Source organism: Macaca mulatta, chromosome 5 (genome assembly GCF_049350105.2).
Source record: "Macaca mulatta isolate MMU2019108-1 chromosome 5, T2T-MMU8v2.0, whole genome shotgun sequence".
NCBI lineage: Eukaryota > Metazoa > Chordata > Mammalia > Primates > Cercopithecidae > Macaca > Macaca mulatta.
This window is the reverse complement of record NC_133410.1, coordinates 1,108,109-1,129,367: the sequence shown is the minus strand read 5'-3', so window position 1 is coordinate 1,129,367 and position 21,259 is coordinate 1,108,109. Positions and strand designations below refer to the sequence as shown.

Below are 21,259 nucleotides of genomic sequence, written 5' to 3'. Positions count from 1 at the left end.
GTGGGACAGAGAGCCAGGATCTGTGGCCAGAGGGGAGGCCAGGGCCCCAGGACCCTGGGCAGGAGCTGCTGGCTGCACTCGGGGGCAGTGCTGGAGAGGAGGGCAGGAAACCTGAGGGAAGCTGAGTGACAGGGTTTGGCTGTGTCCCCACACAAATCTCACCTCGAATTGTACTCCCCATAGTCCCCACACATCGAGGGCGGGACCAGGTGAAGGTAACTGGACATGGGAGTCGCTTCCCCATGCTGTTCTTGCGATACTGAGTGAGTCTCATGAGATCTGATGGTTTTATCAGCGTCTGGCACTTCCCCTGCTCGCACTCAGTCCGTCCTGCCGCCCTGTGAAGAAGGTGCCTGCTTCTGCTTTGCCTTCCACCATGATTGTAAGTTTTCTGAGGCCTCCCCAGCCATGCTCAACTGTGAGTCAGTTAAACCTCTTTCTTGTATAAATTACCCAGTCTGGGGCAGTTCTTTATAGTAGCGTGGGAGTGGACTAATAACACAGAGGAAGGGCATGAGTGATTCCCCCGGCCCAGCCAAGATGGGGGAAGGGCGGCAGGTGAGAGGCTGAGGGGCAGAGCTGGAGCTGGGTTGGGGGCAAGTCAGGGACAGGCACAGAAGGGGACAGTAGCCAGTGCCACTGGGCTGGGTCATCTGGGGGTCTCTCTTGCAGCCCAAGAGACTAGCGTGTGGACAGCCATGGTCAGGCTTGGTTGAGAAAGTCACTCACTACAAAGCAGAAGCAGCCACATGTGGCCGGAGTGGCCAATGTAGGGCCCCCGCCCGGGAGAATGAGTATCCGGCCACATCCGAACCTCTGCCCCATACTGCAGCCTCCAGCAGGGACCCTCCAGGAGACTCCTGTGTGGGCGCCTCCCACCAGATAGGCGGAGAGGCGCGAGGTTCCTCATGTCCTGTGCTCGGGGCTGCCCATCAGTCTAACTGTGCTGTGGTCGCCTGATGCAGGTGCATGCTCCGAAGGCTCAGGAGCTCCTGCAGCAGGCCGGACGTCTGTCCAGAGCACTCGGTGTGCTTCCATTTCTAATAGGAGCAAGTTCGTATTCAGGCCCCTCCGGCCTGCACGAAGCCCCAGGGTAACAGATGCTCCCCACGGATGCTGGGGCCCCACCCTCGGGGTGGCCTTCCCCTTCCTCGCCCCGAATGGTTTCCATCACCACCACCCTTTCCCGCCTTCTTCACCTAAATCATCACCAAAGCTTGCTTGGTACTTCTTGGAAAGAGACCGTCCTCCCTGAGTGAGCATCTCACTCCGCATCGGATCGGGTGACTTTCCCGAGGCCGAGTGCCCACTCCACACTGTGGCGGCCGGCGGGGCCTGGCCTTCCTTGGCAGCCACCTTGAGGAGTGCAACTGGCTGGCATCTGGCAGAAGTCTCATTCTTAGCTTTAAAATCTCCATGGATGAATAGTGTAAAGCAAGGTATTGGTCTACAATCGCTAGATGTGTTTATCAAAAGTGAAAGAATTTCCAGCTAGCACTATTTCCCCAACTGCAGCAAAGTAAACACCTGCAGGCTACCGAGAGGAGGGTGACGATTTGACCTTCGCGAAGTTGGCGCTGCCAGGACACGGCATCTTCAGTAGGGCTGCCCTGCCCTGGGCCTGGAGTTGGGAACCCAGGAGCAGATGAGGTGGCCTTGCGGGGGACGGGGGTGGCAGCAAACAGGCTGCCTGGAGGGAGTGGGGAGCCCTGGCCTTCCACCGCCAGCCCCAGCAGACCGATTTTTATTGAAAGAATGATCCAGAAAGCCCCCAGAACTGACAGGAAGGCCAGGGAGAAACCAGGCTCAGGAAGTCGGCAGGCTGGAAGGAGATGGGTCCGGCCACACCTGCGGACCTGTCACGGTGGACACCCCTGCAGTCTGGGCTCCGCCTGGATGCTCGCCGCCTCCGAGAGACACCCAAATCCCCGCACCCGGGCCCGAGTCGCCTCAGCGGTTCCCGCGCCTCCGCATGGACCTCCGGGCAGGTGTGCCCACCCACTGCCAGGCGGGAGGAGCCGCGTGCACCTCGCCAGCTTCCGGATGGCACCCTGACGCTGACCTGAGCTGGACCCCCAAATCAAGGGGAGTTGGGGCCCAGGCAGCCTGAAGGCGCAGAGCCCCCTCCCCAGGCACGAGGTTGGTTGCCCAGAAGCCTCTGCTGCCGCTCTGGAGAGGATGAAAATGCGTTCAAACCCAAGCAACTATAAACACGAAGAAAGGTTTTAAACACGTTTTCTTTTCAGACTAAGAGGAAATTCCTAAAATTCTTCGGTGGTAAACCCAAGACTGCACACCGAATTCACATTGGAGCGGGGCTGGGGAGGCACGAGGAAGGCTCGGGAAGGCTCGGGAAGGCTCGGGAAGGCTCGGGAAGGCTCGGGGAGGGCTCGGGAAGGGCTCGGGGAGGGCTCGGGGAGGGCTCGGGAAGGCTCGGGGAGGGCTCGGGAAGGCTCGGGGAGGGCTCGGGAAGGCTCGGGAAGGGCTCGGGAAGGCTCGGGGAGGGCTCGGGAAGGCTCGGGGACGGTTCAGGGCGGGCTGGGGAAAGGCTCGGCAAGGGCTGGGGAAGGACTCGGAGGACTCGGGATGGGCTGGGGAAGGACTCGGGGAGGGCTGGGGAAGGACTCGGGGAGGGCTCGGGAAGGGCTCGGGGAAGGCTGGGGAAGGACTCGGGGAAGGACTCGGGGAGGGCTCGGGAAGGGCTCGGGGAGGGCTGGGGCAGGGCTCGGGGAGGACTCGGGGGCTGCTGGGGAAGGGCTCAGAGGCGGAGGGCACCGGGCACTGAGCCTCGCGGAGGCGGCTGATTTGATTTCCTGAGAGCCTCCTTCGAGAGGCAGCTCGGCGCCCCCTCCGCCAGACTCCGAACTCCAGGTCTCACCAATGTCTTCTCTGAAGCCCTGGAGAGGCCCCCATGTCCCCGCAGAAGGATGACCAGTATTGCAGACACAGAGCACGGAAGAGCGCCCAGCCAGCTCCGGGACCCGCCCTGGTCAGGGTGCTGTGCCTGTTCATGCCGGGTCTGCTCAGGGCACCCCCCCCACTCACACCCCCATCAATAGTGCCTTTTGTGACTTTCAGCTGGGAAAGAATTCCACACTTAAAGAAAAGCTAACAATATTAGCGTTGATGCCAGAACCCGGCTGTCCTGACACGGATTCCCCTGCTGTTGACAGCTTGTCTGTTTGCTTTGTCGTGCGGGCTGCACACACCTACAGTCGTGTGCCGGACTCCAGTCGTTCCTGGGATTGGCCCTGCTCTTCGCCTGCCACAGACGCGTGGCCACCTTGGCTATAATGCCAGCACGGGGCAGGTACCTGCTGCAGAGACTGACATTCCCACCCTGACTTTCTCCTGCCTCAAGCGGCTGGGGCTGCTGGGCAGCGTCCTTCCTGGCCACACCAGGCAGAGAGCAGTACAGAGCCAGGACCCCAGGAGCTGGGACCTGCAGTTTCCACCTGTGTGGGGAAGAGAGGCCATTGCCATTATCACCAGGGTCTCCCACAGACACCAGGCTGAGGATGGCCAGAGCCACTGGAAATCAGACAACGCCTGGAATCTTGGGGGAAACAGAGACCACCCCTGGCCTGCATTGTGGGGAGGGGCTCAGGGCTCAGATGCCTCTCAGGGCCACTGTTCCTCGGGCCAGGCTCATTCAGACACATGGCTGGGTCTGACCAACAGTCTCAGGCAATGGGCAGGGGTCTGAGGCTGGGAACAGACACTCAGTCCCTCTCCAAGTCTGGCAGGAGGGCAGCTCCAGAGTTGGCCTGGGCCAGCGGCCGCCCCCAGGCAGGGCCAAGTGATTCCAGAGGCAGCAACAGATTTTCTCCAAAGCTGCCTGTGAGATAGGACTGGGGCTGCAGGGTTCATTCCTCAGTTTTGCAAATGTAGTAGACTTAAATCATCACCATATTTACTTGGAAAACTGCTTTCACAAGAGCCCATATGACCGCAGGAACAGAAAAACGCTCATGGCAGTGAGGTTGCTTTGGCGAATGCCCGCCAGGTGGCCCCACCAGGGCTCACAGCGCAGGAGTGGCCTTAAACAGGGCAGAGGACACCCCAGTGCCGTTCCCAGTGGTCCAGGCAGCAGAAAGCAACGCAGGACCTGGCTCCGTCCTCACGGAATGTGTGGGCTGGGAAGGCCTCACATGCCTGGCAAGGGGCTGGGGCTCCCCAGGACCTTCAGAGCACCAGGCACCTACCCTGACAGCTGGGGAGGGCAGGACTTACGAGACCTTCATCTGCTCCAGACCCTCAGAGCTGCGTTTTCCCCAAGAGAAGGGAAACGTGGCTGCAGGAACTCAGGAGGGCTGGAAAGAATGTGGTTCTTGGACTTACGGACCTTCAGAAACCTCAGGAATCCACTCTCAGGAAATGTCTTTTCTGCCCTCATAGAAACACTGAGAAATGGGACCTTAAGCCCCACGGAGCCCAGGGCTGTCTGTGATTCAGGCACTGGAGGGCTTGGACCTGCATCTAGGGTGGGCTGGGGGCTTGGCGCCAGAACACCAGGATGAGAGGGGCCAGGCTCAGCCCAGCTCAGAGCCTCCTGGGACCACGTGGTGGCTGGTTCAATCCACATGAGCCGTGGAGAGCAGGGTTTGAGAGGGTCCCTCAAACCAAGCAAGAGAGCAGAGGGAGTACTGCGGAGCCAGGGCCAGCAGACTGGGTTCAGAGCAGCCCTGCTCCCGGCCACCCCATTCCGGCTGCCTCTCCTGCCCCCAGGTCCCTGCCCCCTGCTCTGCCGTCCCAGCCCAGCCGCAGCTCACCCCAGGCCCGTCCAGGATGGAAGAGGAGGCCCTGAGCTGGGGTGGGGGGCGTCCGTGAGTCAGCAAGTGACCAAGCAGGGGTTGCGTCACCTCGATGACTCGCACGCCTCCCTGCGGAGGGTCCCGCGGCTGACTCAGGAAGGGGATGAGTGATGGGTGTGAGTCATCACTCTCAGAGCCAGTGGTCACTGGAGGCGTCCAAACACAGACTCTCAGTGTTGGAGTTGGCAGGAGCTGTGGGGATGGACACGATCCGTCTGTGGCTGCAGTCAGGGAAACCGAGGCCCTGCTCCCCATGCAGCCTGCACACCGCACACAGGAAGCCTGCCTCTCCTGGACGAGGTCCTCCACAGCTCCCTTTGCCCTCAGTGTGTGGACCCTTCGGTGTGTGGCCCAGTCCCTCCTGACCCCTTGGGGCAACCCCAGCCACAAAGCACTACACGTGGCCACCTCAGGCAGCCTGGGAAATGTGTCTGTACATCACTGCTCTGTGCCAGTGAACACGTGTGTGTGCATGCATGTTTGTGTGCAGATGTGTGTGCGCATGCATGTGTGTGCATGTAGGTGTGTACGTGTGTGTATGTGTGCATGTAGGTGTATGTAGGTGTGTGTAGGTGTATGTGTATATGTGTGTGCATGCATGTATATGGAGTGTGCATGTGGGTGTGTGTGTATGTGTGCCTGTGTGTGCATGTAGGGGCGGGTGGCTGTGTGTGTGGGTGTGCATGGGTGGGTTGTCGGTGTGCAGGGGTGGATGGGTGTGTATCAGTGTACGGGGGTGGGTATGTGTCAGTGTGCAGAGGTGGGGTGTGTCAGTGTACAGGGGTGGGTTGTGTGGGTGTGCAGGGGGTGGGTGTGTGTGTCAGTGTGCAGGGGTGGGTTGTGTGTGGGTTGGGGTGGGCGAGTGTATGTGTGTGCAGGGGTGGGTGGGTGTGTGTGGGTGTGCGAGGGTGGGTGGGTGTTAGTGTGCAGGGGTGTGTTTGTCTCGGTGCAGGGGTGGGTGTGTCAGTGTGCAGGGGCAGGTTGGTGTGTGGGGGTGGGTGGGGGTGGGTATGCATGTGTCTGTGTGTTGGTGTGTGACAGTGTGTGTAGGTGTGCGGGTGTGTGTGTGTAGGTGTGTGGGGGGTGTGTGTGTAGGTGTGCAGGGATGGGTTGTGTGTGAGTGGGTGGGTGTGCATCAGTGTGTGGGTGTGAGGTGTGTGGGTGTGTGGGTGTGGGGTGTGGGGGTGTGTGGGGGTGGGTGTGTGTGTCAGTGGTGCGGGGGTGGGTGGGTGTGTCGGTGTGCAGGGGTGGGTTGTGTGTGGGTGTGGGGGGTCGTGGGTGTGTATGTGGATGTGCTAGAGTGGGTTGGTGGGTGTGTCGGTGGTGCGCGGGTGGGTGGGTGTGCATGTTGATGTGTGGGGGAGGGTGTGCATGTGTGTGTAGATGTGCATGTGTGTGCATGTGTGTGCATGTGTGGGTGTAGGTGTGGGGGTGGGTTGGTGTGTGGGGGTAGGTGGGAGTGACTGTGCATGTGTCTGTGTGTTGGTGTGGGGGGTTGGGAGGGTGTGCGTGTGGGTGTGTCTGTGTGTGTGTAAACTTCTGCCCAGCCCCTGCTGGGGGGCACTCGCAGACTCAGTATTTGGGGAGGCTGAGGGAGTTGGGGAGAGCAGCAGGACCCTGGACTTGGAGGATGGTTTGGAGGACGGTGGTCTTTAGTGGCTGCTCAGCTTCTGACTCCAGGTGCAGGTGATTTCGTCCTGACTCCATGTTTCCAGCCAGCCGGCGAGTGTGGCCGGTGGGCGGGGCTCCCAGGGGAGGCAGGGCTTGCGGGAGTGTGGACACCCGGCTCCTTCGGATGTGGGGGCACCAGTGTCCCTCCTGCCGCCTGTGCTGGTCGCTTCTCCTACTTTCCTCCCGCACGGGATGTCTCCCTTTATCTTATTTTCACTTCCAGTGCTTCTGGTTTCTCCACTTTTACATCTTAGACTGAAATTTGGCAGAAAACGATGCACCATAGGATGTTTCTGAGCCAAGACCCCTTTGAGGACAGGCTGGCTGCTGATTCGAGAGCACGGCCCAGAGCATTCAGGGAGAACATCCTTGCTGTTGAGTTTGTTTTCTTTGCAGAGTCGAGCTGTGGAAGCCGACGGACACTCCTGGCTGGCTGCAGCCGGGCAGCGCCGAGGGAGCTGCGTGTTGGCAAGCGTTTATAACGCTCACTGAGCGGTGAACAAGACGGGGTGTCGTGCTTGCCCTTTGTGAAAAGGAACAAAAGTGCTGCCGGATTCCTGGCCTGGGTGGAGCCCCATTCACATGACCCCCGGGGGCTGGGGTCACCCCCTGAGGTCACCTCGGTGTCTCCTCGCTTGCTCTGGTGGGGTGGGGAAGGTGGCTTAGCTGAGGCTGCACCCCCAAGGGGAAGAGCTGAGATGTGCCAGCACACACATGTAGGGGTGTGTGTGTGTGTGCACTCGCCAGCTCCTTCCCCCGGGGGTGCTGCCTCAGCTAAGCACACACACATACACACCTACATGCACACATGTGCACCGGACACACACATCACACACAGCTCTAGAATGACCACCCTCACCACCTCAAGACTGGCCATCACAGGAGCCACACTCAGAGGCACGGCGGCTCAAGTGGCCAGCGCCAGCAGGCGGGGGTAGCAGAAGGGGAGCGGGTGCTGCCAGCCCCACGGTGGCCGTGCGCCTGCCACCCATGAGGCTGAATCGCTCATGGAACTCATAGCCCCAGCTCCAGCCCTGCAGAACCAGCGGCCCTCGCACCCTCCACAGGGCAGCTGAACTTCCAAAGGCAAAGGCTGGAATCCAGTCCTTGGAACAATTTCCAGATGTTTTTGGCGTTAAAGTGCCTCCCGTGAAATTGGGGGTGCAGCCGGGCTGCGGGCCTGGGATCTCTGGTCCACCCAGTGGGCACTTTTGTCATTTGGTCTGGCAACCATAACCATGCCACTCTGAAGAATGCTCTCTGCCCTCCTAGGAGATCAGCCAGCCAGCAGGAGGCCTGTGCTGGGCAGTGGGCATGGCCCCTGACCCCGGCTTGGGGAGGGGCCTGGCATGGCAGGAACACACCTACAGGCCCCAAAGCTTTGGCACAGTGGGAAGAGTGCATGGCACCTTTGTGAGCCTGCTCCCCAGCGGCACTAGGCCAACCAGGAGCCTGCCCGCCAGCACCCTCCGCAGTCCACGCTGCCTGGGTGGACAGACCGAGGCTGCCTGGGACCCCCTTGCCACGTGCCCCCCTGGAGTCCTGGTCGCCCCGTTGTTCAAGCGGTGCTGGAACCCTGAGCGCTGCCCTGACCCTAGGCAGTAGGGAAGTGAGGGACACACACACGAACACACATGCCATGCACACACACACACACTTGGGCACCCACATGTGCACTCACGTGCATGGAAACGCCAGTACACGTGTACACCCCCACTCATGCACACACGCATGTGTGCACACACACACGTACACACACGAAATCCCGGCCCCACACACAACTACAGCACCAAGCGACACCTTTGCAGAAAAGGGATCGTGGAGCCTCAGACCCAAGTCAGGACTCAGAGCCCAGAAGCCTGGGTCTGCGCCGGGCTCCCTCGCCTCCGGCCAGTGAGGCCCTGCCAGGCTGGGGAGGTGTCTGAGGTAGCGGCGGGAATGCAGAACTTGGGCGTGCCTGGGAGACAAGGCCTCCCACAGCCGGGCTCCCTGACCTTGGTGTGGGCTGCAGCCCGCCACGGCCAGGTGCTGCCCATTTCAGGACCGAGGGTTCCTCAGTGACAGGCCCGCAGGCTCCAGGCCACAAGGACCTCAGTTTCTCCACCTCCCTGGACCTGGGCTTGGGTCCCAATTGCCCATCTAGGTGGCAGGGGCCCAGCGTCCCTAGGCTGTGACAACAGGGCTGCTCCCCAGAACTGTAGCACCAGCCCTCCCCTCCCGAGGCCCCCAGCCCCTCATTCCCGCTGGGCCGGGCGCCCACCCTCCACAGGGCCCGCACGAACCACCACATTCGCCTGGTGAGCACTCATTCGGGAAACTGGATATATTTGCAATTTTTAAAACGCTCAGAGCCAACATTCAAAATGGGGCTGTTTTTCCAGTGGAAAATGTAACATGAGCCCAGAACCACTCCCGCTCACACAGAGGCCCGCCCCCACCACCACCGCCACGCCTGGGGCCAGGGCTTTACTCAGGGCCAAGCCTGGCCGGCTCCTGCAGCCCCGTCCCAGCACCCGCCACCCCCACACACACCTGAAGCCTTCAGACCAGTGTGCAGGAGAGGCTGAGGGCAGCTGCCCAGGGCAGACAGGGGCGCAAAGGGCAGGCAGAAGCCCTGAAGACCCTCTGCCATGGCCGGGTAGGCTCTGTCTCAGGGGTGTTCACTCAAATCAAGGGCAGCTCAGCCTTAGCCAGCCAGGCCCCTCTGCCCCCCAGGTACCACAGAGAACCCGGCAACCACAGGGCAGACCCTTCTCCACCACGGGGCCCCTGTGGCCAACACACCCTGAACGAAGCCAGCAGGAGCAAGTTCACTTCCGGGGTCCGTGGGCCCAGGTGCTGCGCGACATGGTGGGACCCTGTTGCTCCCACACTCCTGGGGCAGCTGGGACAGCTGCTGTGATCTTCCCACCTCAGAGGGGCGGCGCCCACCAGGCTGGGTAAACCTGTGCCTGCTGGTCCTCCTGGAAAGAGGACATCGCCCTGCCACCAGCTTCAGCAACAGACACAGACGGTGACAGCTGTAACTGCAGCCTCTTCTGACACCCGGGAAGAGCTTCCCGAAGGCAGCACGCCCAGTGCTTTGTGGATGTTTGTGGAGAAGATCAAATAAATGGTGGCCCTTTGAGACCTCAGCTGCTGGTGCTGGGCAGAACATCAGAGAAGGCCCAGGTGCAGGGCTCACGCCTGGAATCCCAGCACTTTGGGAGGCCGAGGCGGGTGGATCACCTGAGGTCAGGAGTTCAAGACCACCCTGGCCAACATGGCGAAACCCCATCTCTGCTAAAAATACAAAAATTAGCCGGGCGTGGTGGTGCATGCCTAGCTACTCAGGAGGCTGAGGCAGGAGAATCACTTGAATCCTGGAGGCGGAGGTTGCAGTGAGCCGAGATCACGCCACTGCACTCCAGCCTGGGCGACAGAGCGAGAATCTGTCTCAAGAAAAAAAAAGAAATAGCAGAGAAGCTTCCCTGGGGATCATGTCCCATAGGGTCTGCCTGTCCAGCCCCCAGGCCAGCCCCATGTGGATGCTGAGGCCTCTCCCTGACCCAGCAGGTGCCCTCGCCTGAGCTGACACGCACCCTGGGAGCAGGTGGGGCTGCTGGGGAAGCCAGGCAGGCGGCCCCGGGCAGCTCAGCCATCTTGGCTCACCCTTGGCCAATGTCACGGGGGCCTCCTTTAAAGTAGTCTGTGTCTGTGGATGGGTTGTAGGACCAGCCGGGGGTGGGCGGGGGCTCTCCTGGCACCTTCGATGCAGCTCCTCTTTATCCTGAGTGTGTAGCACCCCTGGCCCTTCCTGCCGGGTAGTGAAAGGGAACACTGTCAGCCCTCCCACAGCCCAGGAGGGTCCCTGTTAGTCGGCGGGGTAGGAGGGTGGGGGGTCTGCCCCCTGCTCAGCTTGGGGTGCCAGGGCAGAGGGTGGGCTGGGGCCTCATCCGGGGTCACAGGAAGTAGGCCTGTCATGGGGACTCCGTGATCCTGGCACAGCCAGGGCTGCAAGCTCAGGCCCCTCGCTGAGTGATGTTACGGAAGCTCCAGCCAGCACAGACTGAGTGGGGAGCATCGCAGGGGACGTGGGGTGGGCCGGGACCCCCAGCCCTGGGGTCTCCCATCCAGAAGGCCACCCAGGCTGGCTGTGGTCCAAGGCCTGGGCTGTGGGGGAGCAGGGATAGTCAGGAGGAGGCCGCAGGGGCCCAGGGCAGCCAGGTGGGATGGGGGTGCTGCTGAAACTTCCCCCAGGCGTGTAGCAGCAACCACTTCACCAAGGCCTGGGCCTCAGGGTTACTTGCAGGAGCCTGGTCAGGGACAGCTGCCTCCAGGACCACACACTCACGTGTATGCACACTTACAGCTTACAGCTGGGAGGTCAGACCATTCAGGCCTGGGCGGACTCTCCCCGTCCCTCAGGCAGGGAGCTGGGGTCCGAGACCTTAGGGGCCCTACTCTCTCTGGCTCACGGGGCCCCAGACCTTCAGTCCCTCCTTGCTGTGTGGGCAAGGCTGAGGCCCCACTGGAGGGGGTTCCACTGCAGCCCCCTTGCCCTCCCTGGGCAGGGACCCTCAGCTCCGGGGGCTCCACTCTGGCCCACGCATCAGTCCTGGGAATTGGACAGTCCCTGTCTGCCTGGCACCACTTCAGAAACGTAGTGACACCCGCGGCCCCCAACAGGCCCCGCTGCCCCTTCCAGGGCCCTCCCTTTCAGGGTGGGCTGTCTCCAGCTGTCCAGTAGAGCCAGCACAATTGAGGGCTGAGCCTAGGGCCTGCTCAGGAGCTCGTGGCCGCGGACGGGAAAGCCAGGTGTGCCCCCCAGGGAGTCCAGGCTTCCATGGGGACCTCTGCCTACAGGGGTCACAGCCAGGCCCCTGCAGCTGAGTTGGCTGGGAAGGAGCTGAGGCCGAGATAAGGATCTGGCCCACTGTGGGTGCTGCAGGGACCACCTTTCCGCTGGGCACAGGGGAGACTGAAATGTCTCCTGAGAAGGGCCTCCCAGCCATCCCAGCTCAGCCCTGGGCCAGGAGACCCCTCGGGTAGCCTCTGGGGTGTGGGGCCCAGGGCAGCTGCCAGCCAGGGAGCACTGGGACCTGATTGAGGATCCTCTGGGGCTCCCCAGCCCCCGAATTCCCTGGCCCCAGCCTCACCAGGGAAGGGGTGTGAAGGAAGGGGTGAGGAAGGGGGCAGACAGGGTCTCAGTGCACACCCCAGACACACGAGCACACACCGGTCCCCCTATCCGGGCAGAGGGTGGGACTCTGAGGTGGCCGAGGACACATCCCCGCAAATCTGACCAGTGGGGGCCCCTGGTTGCCCTTTTGCAGAGAGGGCAAAGGGACATGGGAGCTGCACTGAGGTGTGTGGCAGCCCCTCTGCCACATCTGGGGGCCCTGGGGAATGGCAAGAAGACCAGAGCCCCCCAGACCACCGGGCTGGGCACTGTTTTGACCCTGCCTTCCACTGCAGCCAGAAAGGGCTGGGTCCAGAGGGGCGAGAGGGCAGAGGAATGTGGGCTGCTGCCTGGGGAGCTGAGTCTGTGAGGACCTGCACCTCAGACCTGCCTGCAGCCAGCACGGGGCACACGCAGCTGTGACCACACGCACCTTGCAGGTCTAGGCCAGGCCAATTCCCCATGGGTGCCCCAGCACAGTTACCCAAAAGGTCAGTGCACAGCCGGGGCATGGTGGGGGAGGGGCAGGGAGGGTGGAGGAGGAATGAGGGCCGGGGCAGGGAAGGGGAGGGCCGGGAGGGTGTGAGGTGGAGGGAGGGGTGCCAGAGCCTCCTGGGGTGGGAGGCTGGGTCACAGGCTTGGGGAGCAGCCGGGGATGGAGCTTCCCGACCCACACAGTTGGGACCCTCGCCCAGGTCCACCCTCTTGGGGCCCCTCCATGGGCCCAGCACTGTCTCTTCCCCTGGGGGGGCTCCCTGGACCCCACCCCACCCCAGGCCTTGCACGGTCTTCCAAATTCCAGAACTTTCTGTACTCCTGGCAGGATGGCCCCAGGGCTGTGCTCCAGGACCCACGTCTCGATGCCAGCCTGAGGCTGTGCCTGCTCCTCCGGAGTGGGGCCCCCACAGCTCCTCTGCAGGGCCAGGCCCTGGCGGCCGAGTGCTGCCCAGCGGGCGGGGGTGCTGCCTGGCGCGCCTCTCGTTTCCTCTTGGCCTGCAGGCTGGGCTGCCTCGGAACAAAGGCTGGATTGTGCCTCACTCTGGGGCCACTCGCTGCCCCGGCCCGATGCTCACTCCGCCTGGTCGCTGCCCCGGCAGGGCTCTGCGGGTGACATCTGTGCTCCCCTGACCAGGCCGACCCTCGTAAGCCCTGCCAGCCAGGACAGCACGGCAGCACCAGCCACAGGCCAGGAGCCCGGCCACCAGTCCTACGCTACGTGAACCACGGCTCCTTCCCGGCGGCCTCCACACGTCCGGGACAGTGGCCGGCCTCTCGCTTGTGCCCATGGGCACCTCCCTCTGTGCGGCCACTTGATGCCATAACCCCTGGCTCAAGGGTGTGTGGACCTGGCCCACCCTGCCTGCACCCCCGCCCCGTGTCTGGCAATGTCTGCCACTGCCCGTCTACTGTGCCAGGCCAGGAACGAGTGGCTCTGCTGTCCCTCTGTGGCCAGGCCTCCCTGACTCCAGGCCCCTAGGGTGCCCATGTGCAGGGTTGGCTTTTGGAAGTCAAAGGGAGGCAGGTTTCTGCTCCCAGGAGGGGAGAGTGGCTAGGCCTCACCAACACTGCACTGCACCACAGGCCTCAACAGCATAAGTCCAGCAACTCTCCAACCAAGCTTTTTTTTTTTTTTTTAAGACGGAATCTCCCTCTGTCGCCCAGGTTGGAGTGCAGTGGCATGATCTTGGCTCACTGCAACTTCCACCTCCTGGGTTCAAGTGATTCTCCTACCTCAGCCTCCCAAGTAGCTGGAATTACAGGCGCGTGCCACCATGCCCAGCTAACTTTTCGTATTTTTAGTAGAGACGGGGTTTCATCGTGTTAGCCAGGATGGTCTTGATCTCCTGACCTTGTGATCCACCTGCCTTGGGCTCCCAAACTGCTGGGATTACAGGCGTGAGCCACCGCGCCTGGCCCTGACCAAGCATTTAATGAGCACCACTGTTTGCAAGCCCACCCAAGCCCTTGGAGGCAGACAGGTAATCCACAGGCAAGCACCATCCTCCATGGCAAGCACCATCCCGTCCCAGGTGGGCCTGGGCCCCCAGCAAGGCCTGGTCCCTGGCTGACTGGACGCCCACACTCAGAACCCAGCTCTGAGGAGAGATGCGGGGTCAGGGGAACGGTGCTCCAAGGCCTTAGGCCAGGAGGTGCCGGTGAGGTCAAGCCTGCCCCAAAACCACCTGGGGCACAAGGGATGGCCGCGAGCAGGCCCTAGCCATCTGTTCTTCCACCAGAGGAGCTGGGAGGTGCTGAGCTCTGGGCACACAGCTCCCAGCTGGCCGGGCAGGGAGCACTGATTTCACAGCAAGCTCATCTGGGCAGAGCCTTTGGCAGGGAAGTCTGGGTCTGACGCCCGTGTACAAGGGACATCCCCACCCCAACACCCCCCGGGGCTGATTCCAGCCTCACCAGCCCCAGCCGAAGACCCGCTCTGTCCCATCCCACCCAGCCGGACCCAGCCGGGGCCCTGCCGGCCTCCAGCGTCTGCCGCCCCAGCCTCCACCCCCACCGCCCGCTGTTGGAGCTCGGGCCGTCAAAGAGGCTTTGTGGCCGCCAAGTGGAGCCGGGTGCCGATTGTCTTGGAGGGGCTCCAGGAAGGAATGGTGGAGGAAGAAAGAGGAAAAAAACACGGAGGAAAAAGCTGTGAACAGAGAAAGAATTTGCCTCTGTGAAGGCCGGCGCCACCCTGACCACCCCACCCCTCCCCGAGCCTGGGCCCAGCCCGAGCTCTGCGGGCTCCCGGGGCGGCTGGGACTCACCTCCCATCCACTCAGTCGCCAGTGGTTCCTCCCTGTCACGGACGAGGACGCCGAGGGCCAAAGGGGCCGGGTGGTCGCCTGGGGTCTGACAGTGCAGAGAGGCCGCTTGGCCCCAGAGGACTTGGCTCAGGTGCACCGTGGGTGGGGAGCTGCTCAGGGCACCGACCAGGCCGCACCGGACAATGAGGATGGAGGCTGGGGTCCTTGCCTCCTGCAGCCCAGGGCCAGGAGAGAGTGGGGGTGGCCACCTTGGGGTCCTTGCTCCCTGCAGACCGGGGCCAGGAGGGAGTGGGGATGGCCACCTTGGGGTCCTTGCTCCCTGCAGCCTGGGGCCAGGAGAGAGTGGGGACGGCCACCTTGGGGTCCTTGCTCCCTGCAGCCCGGGGCCAGGAGGGAGTGGGGGTGACCACCCCTGGGATGCTCTACGTCCCTGCCACACATCAGAGGGTCAGAGCCCAGGCCCAGCGCAGGCTGCATTGCGAGGGGACCACGGAAGGTGTCTGGCCCAACGCCCAGTCCTCAAGGAGGCCCACAGACGGCAGGTGGCCCAGGAGCGAGGCCGGAGAGGGGTCCAGCTGGTCTTGCCGCAATGAAGGTTGTCTACCCTCCACAGCTGGTGCTGCCTGAAGCCAGGCACCTCTGGGGTCCCAGGCACAAACCCACGCACCCCACCTGTTCCCCAGGGTGCTGAAGGTGGAGCATCCCAGCCGAGGGGAAGCCAGCGCCAGGGCTAACATGGGTAGGTGGTCCCAAAACGGCTGCTGAGATGCAGCTGGGCACAGGTGGGTGGGGGCTAGAGGACAAGGAGGCCACGGTCCTCATCCCTGCACCCCTCTCTCACCCTAGTCTAGGCGGTGGGTGGAGCTACTTGCTGGAGACCCTGGACCCTTCCAGGAAAATCAAGGTTAGGGTGGGCTCTACTGAGTTCCCCCAACAAGCCTGTGACCTCTCCTTCCCCGGGCTCCCTGGCTGCAGCCCACCAGGCCTGAGACCTCTCCTTCCCCGGGCTCCCTGGCTGCAGCCCACCAGGCCTGAGACCTCTCCTTCCCCAGGCTCCCTGGCTGCAGCCCACCAGGACTGCTCCCACCATGGGGTTGCTGCTTTCTAGCAAAGACCTGTGATTTCGAGAGAGGCTGGGACCCCGACTGTAGCCAGCGTCTGTCATTCTTCCGCCCTCTGCTGCTCTACTGTCCACCAGGGGAGCCCCCAGACATCGAGAGCCCCCAGACATCGGGAGCCCCCAGACACCAGGAGACCCCAGAGGCAGGCAGAGCCTCCTGGAGCCCCCAGCCCCATATGGCACCAGGGCAGATTCCCACGGGCCCCCTGCACTGAGGGCTGTTCTCTGTCTCCAAAGGTCCTTCAGGACTCAGAGTAGGTGGTCCTCCCTTCTCTGGACCACCGCCCACCCGCCATAGCTCCAGGGGCTCCTGGAGGACCTGGGCACACAGCCCCACCTCCACCACCACCCCAGACTCAGGCCAGCCCTCGCCCAGCCAGCTGCTGGCAGCTGTCACCACCTGCCGGCTGGGCCAGATGTGGCTGCCGCAGAGAGCAGGCAGGGCTGCAGCTGCCTCGGCCCCTCCTCTCACAGCCCTCACCTGGGGGCCCGGGAATGGGCATCTCACCCCTAGCTGGTCCCAAAGTTCTCTCGGCTCTCCCACCACATCTGACGCCCATGTACAAGGGACACCCCCACCCCTGGAGCAGAGAACACCTTCCCAGAGGACACATTCCAGGAGCCGCCAGCAGCCACTGCGCCCCCGGCCTGGCGTAGTAACCGACCTACTGCGCCCCCGGCCTGGCGTAGTAACCGACCTACTGTGCTCCTTTACTGAGTGGAAGGTTTTCACGGGAGGCAGACGCTGAGAAGATGCTGGGGCCCAAGCTGGCTGGTGGGGGTTGCCCCTCAGAACCACACCCTGCCCGTGCTCAGCCCACTGAGTGGGCACAAAGCAGAGGCACGGATGAAGGTCTTCCAACACCCAGGAAGGAGAGCCTGGGCCAGAGCAGGCGCTTCGGTGTGGGCAGGCACTCCAAGCCCACCTGTGTCTGTGGCTTTCACACGCAGATGGCCTTGGTCACAGAATCCGAACTGGCCTGTGTGCCCAGAAGGGCACATCGGCAGCCCCTGGCTCCTGGATCCTGGCAGCTGGGCCCTGGGCTCCCAGGACGGTCTTGCCTTCCTCAGGGGTCTCAGGGCATCTGAGGCCTTTTCAGGATCCCTGGGTCCCTCTGTGGAGAGTGGAGCTGAATTCACCACCCCTTTTGCCGGCCGTGGCCCTGGCCGAATTGCCAGGGGCCAGGACTGGTGGCCAGACCTGCTGTAAAAGAGAATAAAATGACACTCTGGCCACCCTCCGGGGCCCGGTCTTTCTGCTGGACACTGGGGAGTTTCTGCTGCGGTCCACACAGCGCACGGGGAGACAGGCGGGACCTGGCGTCCGTCACAGGGTCCTGCAGGGCTGAATGTCGTTAGGCGCCCACTGGTCCCCATCTCTCAGGCTGCAGGAGCCACCCCGAGTGCCCCAGTCCCACTGTGCCCAGGATTCATGCTCCCAGCAGGACCCCTGGATTCGGCCCCTAGGCAAAGGCCCTGCTGTGACCCAGGCTGAGATTCAGGGTGAGGCGGCTGGAGAGGTCACCTTTGACCCCAGGATGAGCATTCTCCCCACCGTGTTGGGTGCTGTGTGCCAAGCCCGGCCCCCCAGCACTCTGCCATGGGGACAAGGAAGCCTCAGAACATGGCAGCTGCTCCAGGGGACCCCAGCCCCACTCTGCGGCCACCGACCCCCCTTCTCCCCAGTCACTGAATCAAACTGCCTGAGTGGGCGGCCCCTGCCCCTGCACAGGCCCGCGAGCCCAGGAACCCAGGTCTGGGGGGCTTGGAGCCTAGGCAAGGGTTGAAGAGAGCTGGGGCGCCCTGGGGGACTTGAATTCGGACTTCTCTGCCCTGGTTGGGCTCTAGCGAGCGGAGCCGGGCTTGAGGACAGAGCTGCCCATGGGGTTGGGACAGCAGAGGAGCCGCATACGGTCAGGCAGCGACCAGGCGGCTGGGGAAGGGGCTCACCAGGAGGAACAGCCCGATTGCAGCCTGGGCACAGGTCACAAGGAGGCTGCCTGGCCAGCCCGTGTGGCGCGAGGGGGGCTCTGTGGGCAGACGGGCTTGCCAGTTGGCATTGGGAGATTGGGGACCCCCTCATGTGCTCCCCAGGGGAGCAGCAGACTTTCCAGGTGACCAGTGTAGGGCGAGCGCGATCAGGAACCAGAGTGGCACCCCCACCCCCGAGTGTGTCAAGGCCAGCCTGGGTCACGAGTGTGTCAAGGCCAGCCTGGGTCACGAGGTCAGAGGGGGGCCCAGACCCTAGACCCGCCTGGGTTCCTGCCCCAGGGCTCAGCTGGGAATGGGAAACCCTCCCGTGGGGCCGAGACCGCCTCTGCTTCAGGAGTCCACAGGGAGCCCCAGTCTTGGCCACACCCACTCAGGCCCAGCACGCAGCTGCCCGCACAGTGGCAGGGGCCTTCCAGGGAGGCCGACCTGCGCACCCTCGCTGGTCACGCTCCTCCCAAGGCCGGAGGCAAGGGAGAGACAGGCCCAGCAGAGGAGGCCAACGGTGGCCAGTGCAGTCCCCCAGGGAGGGAGAGTGCTTCTCAGGTACAGGCTTCTCTCCTCGGGCACAGCAATGCAAGCCTCAAATTAATGGGCAACCCAGGGCCCTGGAACGCAGGCCTGGGTCTGGTGTGGCTGAGCCCCAGGACCCGCCAGGCCCCACCAGCCCCCAGGACAGCCCCTTCCCCATCTTACCCAACCCGGGCAGCCACCTGGGCCAGGCACACTGTGAGGCCAGCACAGGGCACAGAGAGCCCGAGACCACCAGGCCCCGCTCGCTGCCCTCCTGCCCCGCCTCACCCAGCGTGGCTTCACTGAGCACTCTTGTCCCCCCAGGACATCTGGAAGCTTCTACCAGAAGCCGGCTCCAGCCATGGAGGTAGGGGTTACTCCCCATGTCACAGCCCAGCCCGAGGGGCCCAGAGCCCCACACACCTGGCTCTGCGGCCTCCCTGCCTCTGCCTCCAGGAGGTGCTTCCATATTCAAATCCTGGGGGGCCCCGGCTCACCCCAGCCCCGCAGCAGGTCCTGGGCCCACGCGGTACTCCGGGGAGGCTTGGGGTAGCTCGGCTGGCCCCTGCATCCTGGAGCCTTGTGTCCTAGGGCCATATCTCTGCTGTGCAGAGAGTCTCATCCTGCACCCCAAGCACGCAGCCTGCACCCCTCTTCCTGGCCTGTGCCTCTATCTGCGCCTCTCGTCCCACATTCCCAGCCCGGTCCCCTGGTCCCCAACCCCGGCCGGGGACAAGGCTGTGATCTCTGGCCAGGTCCTCTGACCCACACGCCCATGGGGTGGGGCTGCCCACATCCCCCCATCTCTGCCTCACGCTGCCACCCTGTCCCTGGCAGCAGGCGCAGGCACCCCCGGGACAGCTGCAGGCGGCTTGCGGGCACCCCTTTGAAGCCAGGAGGGCCAGGCGGGGATGGGTCACACCCGGGGGTGTCGGAGCCTGGGCAGCCCTTTCAAGTTAGCCGGGCTTTACAGGGAAGCAGCTTATCACCGCCGGGGCAGGGCCAGGGAGGACTGTGGGCCTGGACCCGTGCCCACACCCCGCCCCGCCATGCTGAGCCTCCCCCAGGCACCACCATCTCCTACCCAAAGGGCCTGGCCTGGGGGCCGCCCTGAGGACACAGCTGGGTCCCCTCTGCTGCCTCCTGGGCTGCAACCCCCACCCCCACAACCTGCACCTCCAGGAGCCCAGGATGGAGCTGGAGACAGGCACCCAGCCCCGTTCCCGTCCCTGCAGCAGAGGCTGCCCCATGACCTTCCTGTGGTGGCCAAGGGCACGGGACCTGGTCTTGCCCATGTGAAGGGTGATGGTGGAGGAGCCAGGAAGCCCCAGGTGTGGCCCCTCCCTGGGGAGACAGCTGCCACTCTGGGCTCCTCCCTTCTCCCTGGACCCCCTGGGTCGCCCTGCCCCTCAGATGCCATGCCCCTGCCCCACCCCTGCAAGGGCACTGCCTGGAAGCCTGCTGGCCCCCGAGGAGCCTCCCGACACCTGTCTGTCTCTTCCTGGGCCTGGAGCCCCCATGGTGCAATGGTGTGCAGGTGCCTGGTGCAGGACAGGTGAGACGGGGCCCACAGAGCGGCACCCCCACCTCCCACAGGCCCCACCCGGCCCTTTGAGCTTCCCAGCCAGTGAACCTGGAGTGCAGGGCCCCCCAGCTTTCAAGTGCTTGGACAGGGTGGACCACTGTCAGAACCACGTCCTGCCCTCTGTTCTGCTGGCCACACTCACGCCCTGGGAGCCTCTGCCTCAAGTCCTTGAAGCACACAGGGGCTCTGTGCTCCCAGTCCTCCTGCACGCGGAGGGCAGGGGAATGCAATTTTGTTCTTGGAAGTGTGGAGGTGCAGATGCGAGGGGGCCGGTGCAGGGCATGGACGTGTGCTTCCGTGATGGAGATGTGGGAAACGGCATCGGGGTGGCTGTGTGGCTGGTGGGGGGGCAGGAGCCACAGCCACAGGAGTCCATGGGGCAGGGCCAGGCAAGAGACAGCCAGGAACACCGGTCAGGCGTCCGCAGGGCAGGGCCCCGGTAGGCTCAGGCTGGAGACCGCAGGAACAGAGGGGCATGGGGATGAGTGTAAGGGCTCTCGGGACTGGACGGCCAAGGGGGAAGGGTCTGGAGGTCGCAGGGGAGAAAGCAGGGACTCTAGGCAGCCCCTGAGGAAGGCTAGGGAAAGACTGAGGGGTCTGAGCTCCAGGCCATTTGCCTGGGGGTGGCCGGGGCCCCATGGACAGGAGATGGGTCTGTCCTAACTCCTTGGGTCCCCCTGCCCAGCCTGGCATCCAACATGGCCACGGCGTGACAAAGTCCAGAGCCCAGGACCCAGAGGCTGGGCTGTGCCAGGCCTGTCCTGCCCATCAAGGGCCACACAGCACCAGTCAGCACCTCCCGTGGGCAGGGGTGAGATGGGCTGGACCACAAGTCGAGGGTGGCCCTGAGTGGGGCCTGGACCTCAGAGCAGGCAGGGTGCAGGCGTGGGGTCTGCGGTCCCAGTGTCTCCTTCAGAGGCTCTGGGGGACAGCCCTCTCAGACTGCCCATCCCTCTGCCCACTTCCTGGGGAGTGGCAGCCTGTCCTCTGCGACCCCATGACCTGCTGCCTGAGGCCTTCCTGCTGTCCAAGGTGGCCAGACGCCTGAGGTCTCCCTTCCACCCTCCCCTACTCCAGACTGAAACCCGACCAGGCGTCGGCCTGCAGCCTGCCCTGTCTGGGGAACATCTGTTTGGCTGCCAGCTGTGGGCCGCCTGGAGCCCCCACTGCCCCCCAGTCAGGATGGCCAGGCCTCCCACAGCACCCACCAGCCACACACAGCCCTCACCAGGGCCATGCCTGAAGGAAGCTGTCACCACCCACGGAGGCAGGACTTCCCTCAGGGGAGAGGAGTAGGGTCTACCCTGGGGAGGACAGAGGACAGAAAGGGGACATCTGGAAGGCCATGGGGTCCTCAGAAGCCCCAGCTGGGAGAGGTCCCTGACACCTCTCCCCAGAGCCCACCTGTCATCTTTGAAGCAGGCAGGGTGAGCTTCCTCCAGGGAGAAGCTCTCAGAACCAGCGCGGGTCAGGAAGTACCCTGCATGCCAGCAAGGCCAGGCTCCGGGAACGCCACGGGCCTCACGCTTTGCTGAATGCACGAGAGGCCTCGGTGCCTTTTCTTACGAGGCTAATGGAACCCCCGGGCAGGCAAGGGCCCCGGGTGGAGCTGGCAGCCCCAACCCCTCCTGCTGACTGGGCAAG

At 63.5% G+C, this 21,259-nt stretch overlaps 2 long non-coding RNA genes across 2 annotated transcripts; one reads left to right on the top strand and one right to left on the bottom strand.

Moving 5' to 3' along the window:
• Positions 1–1,767: 1,767 nt before the first annotated feature.
• LOC144341065 (uncharacterized) lies at positions 1,768–21,209 on the bottom strand. The gene is made up of 6 exons (XR_013417649.1): positions 21,020–21,209; positions 16,455–16,732; positions 14,409–14,673; positions 13,496–14,290; positions 3,210–9,738; positions 1,768–2,897 (listed from the first exon to the last, which is right to left on the bottom strand). It is a non-coding gene; the product is annotated as an uncharacterized LOC144341065 (long non-coding RNA).
• LOC144341066 (uncharacterized) lies at positions 14,673–16,466 on the top strand. The gene is made up of 3 exons (XR_013417650.1): positions 14,673–15,147; positions 15,255–15,312; positions 15,461–16,466. It is a non-coding gene; the product is annotated as an uncharacterized LOC144341066 (long non-coding RNA).
• Positions 21,210–21,259: the final 50 nt, after the last annotated feature.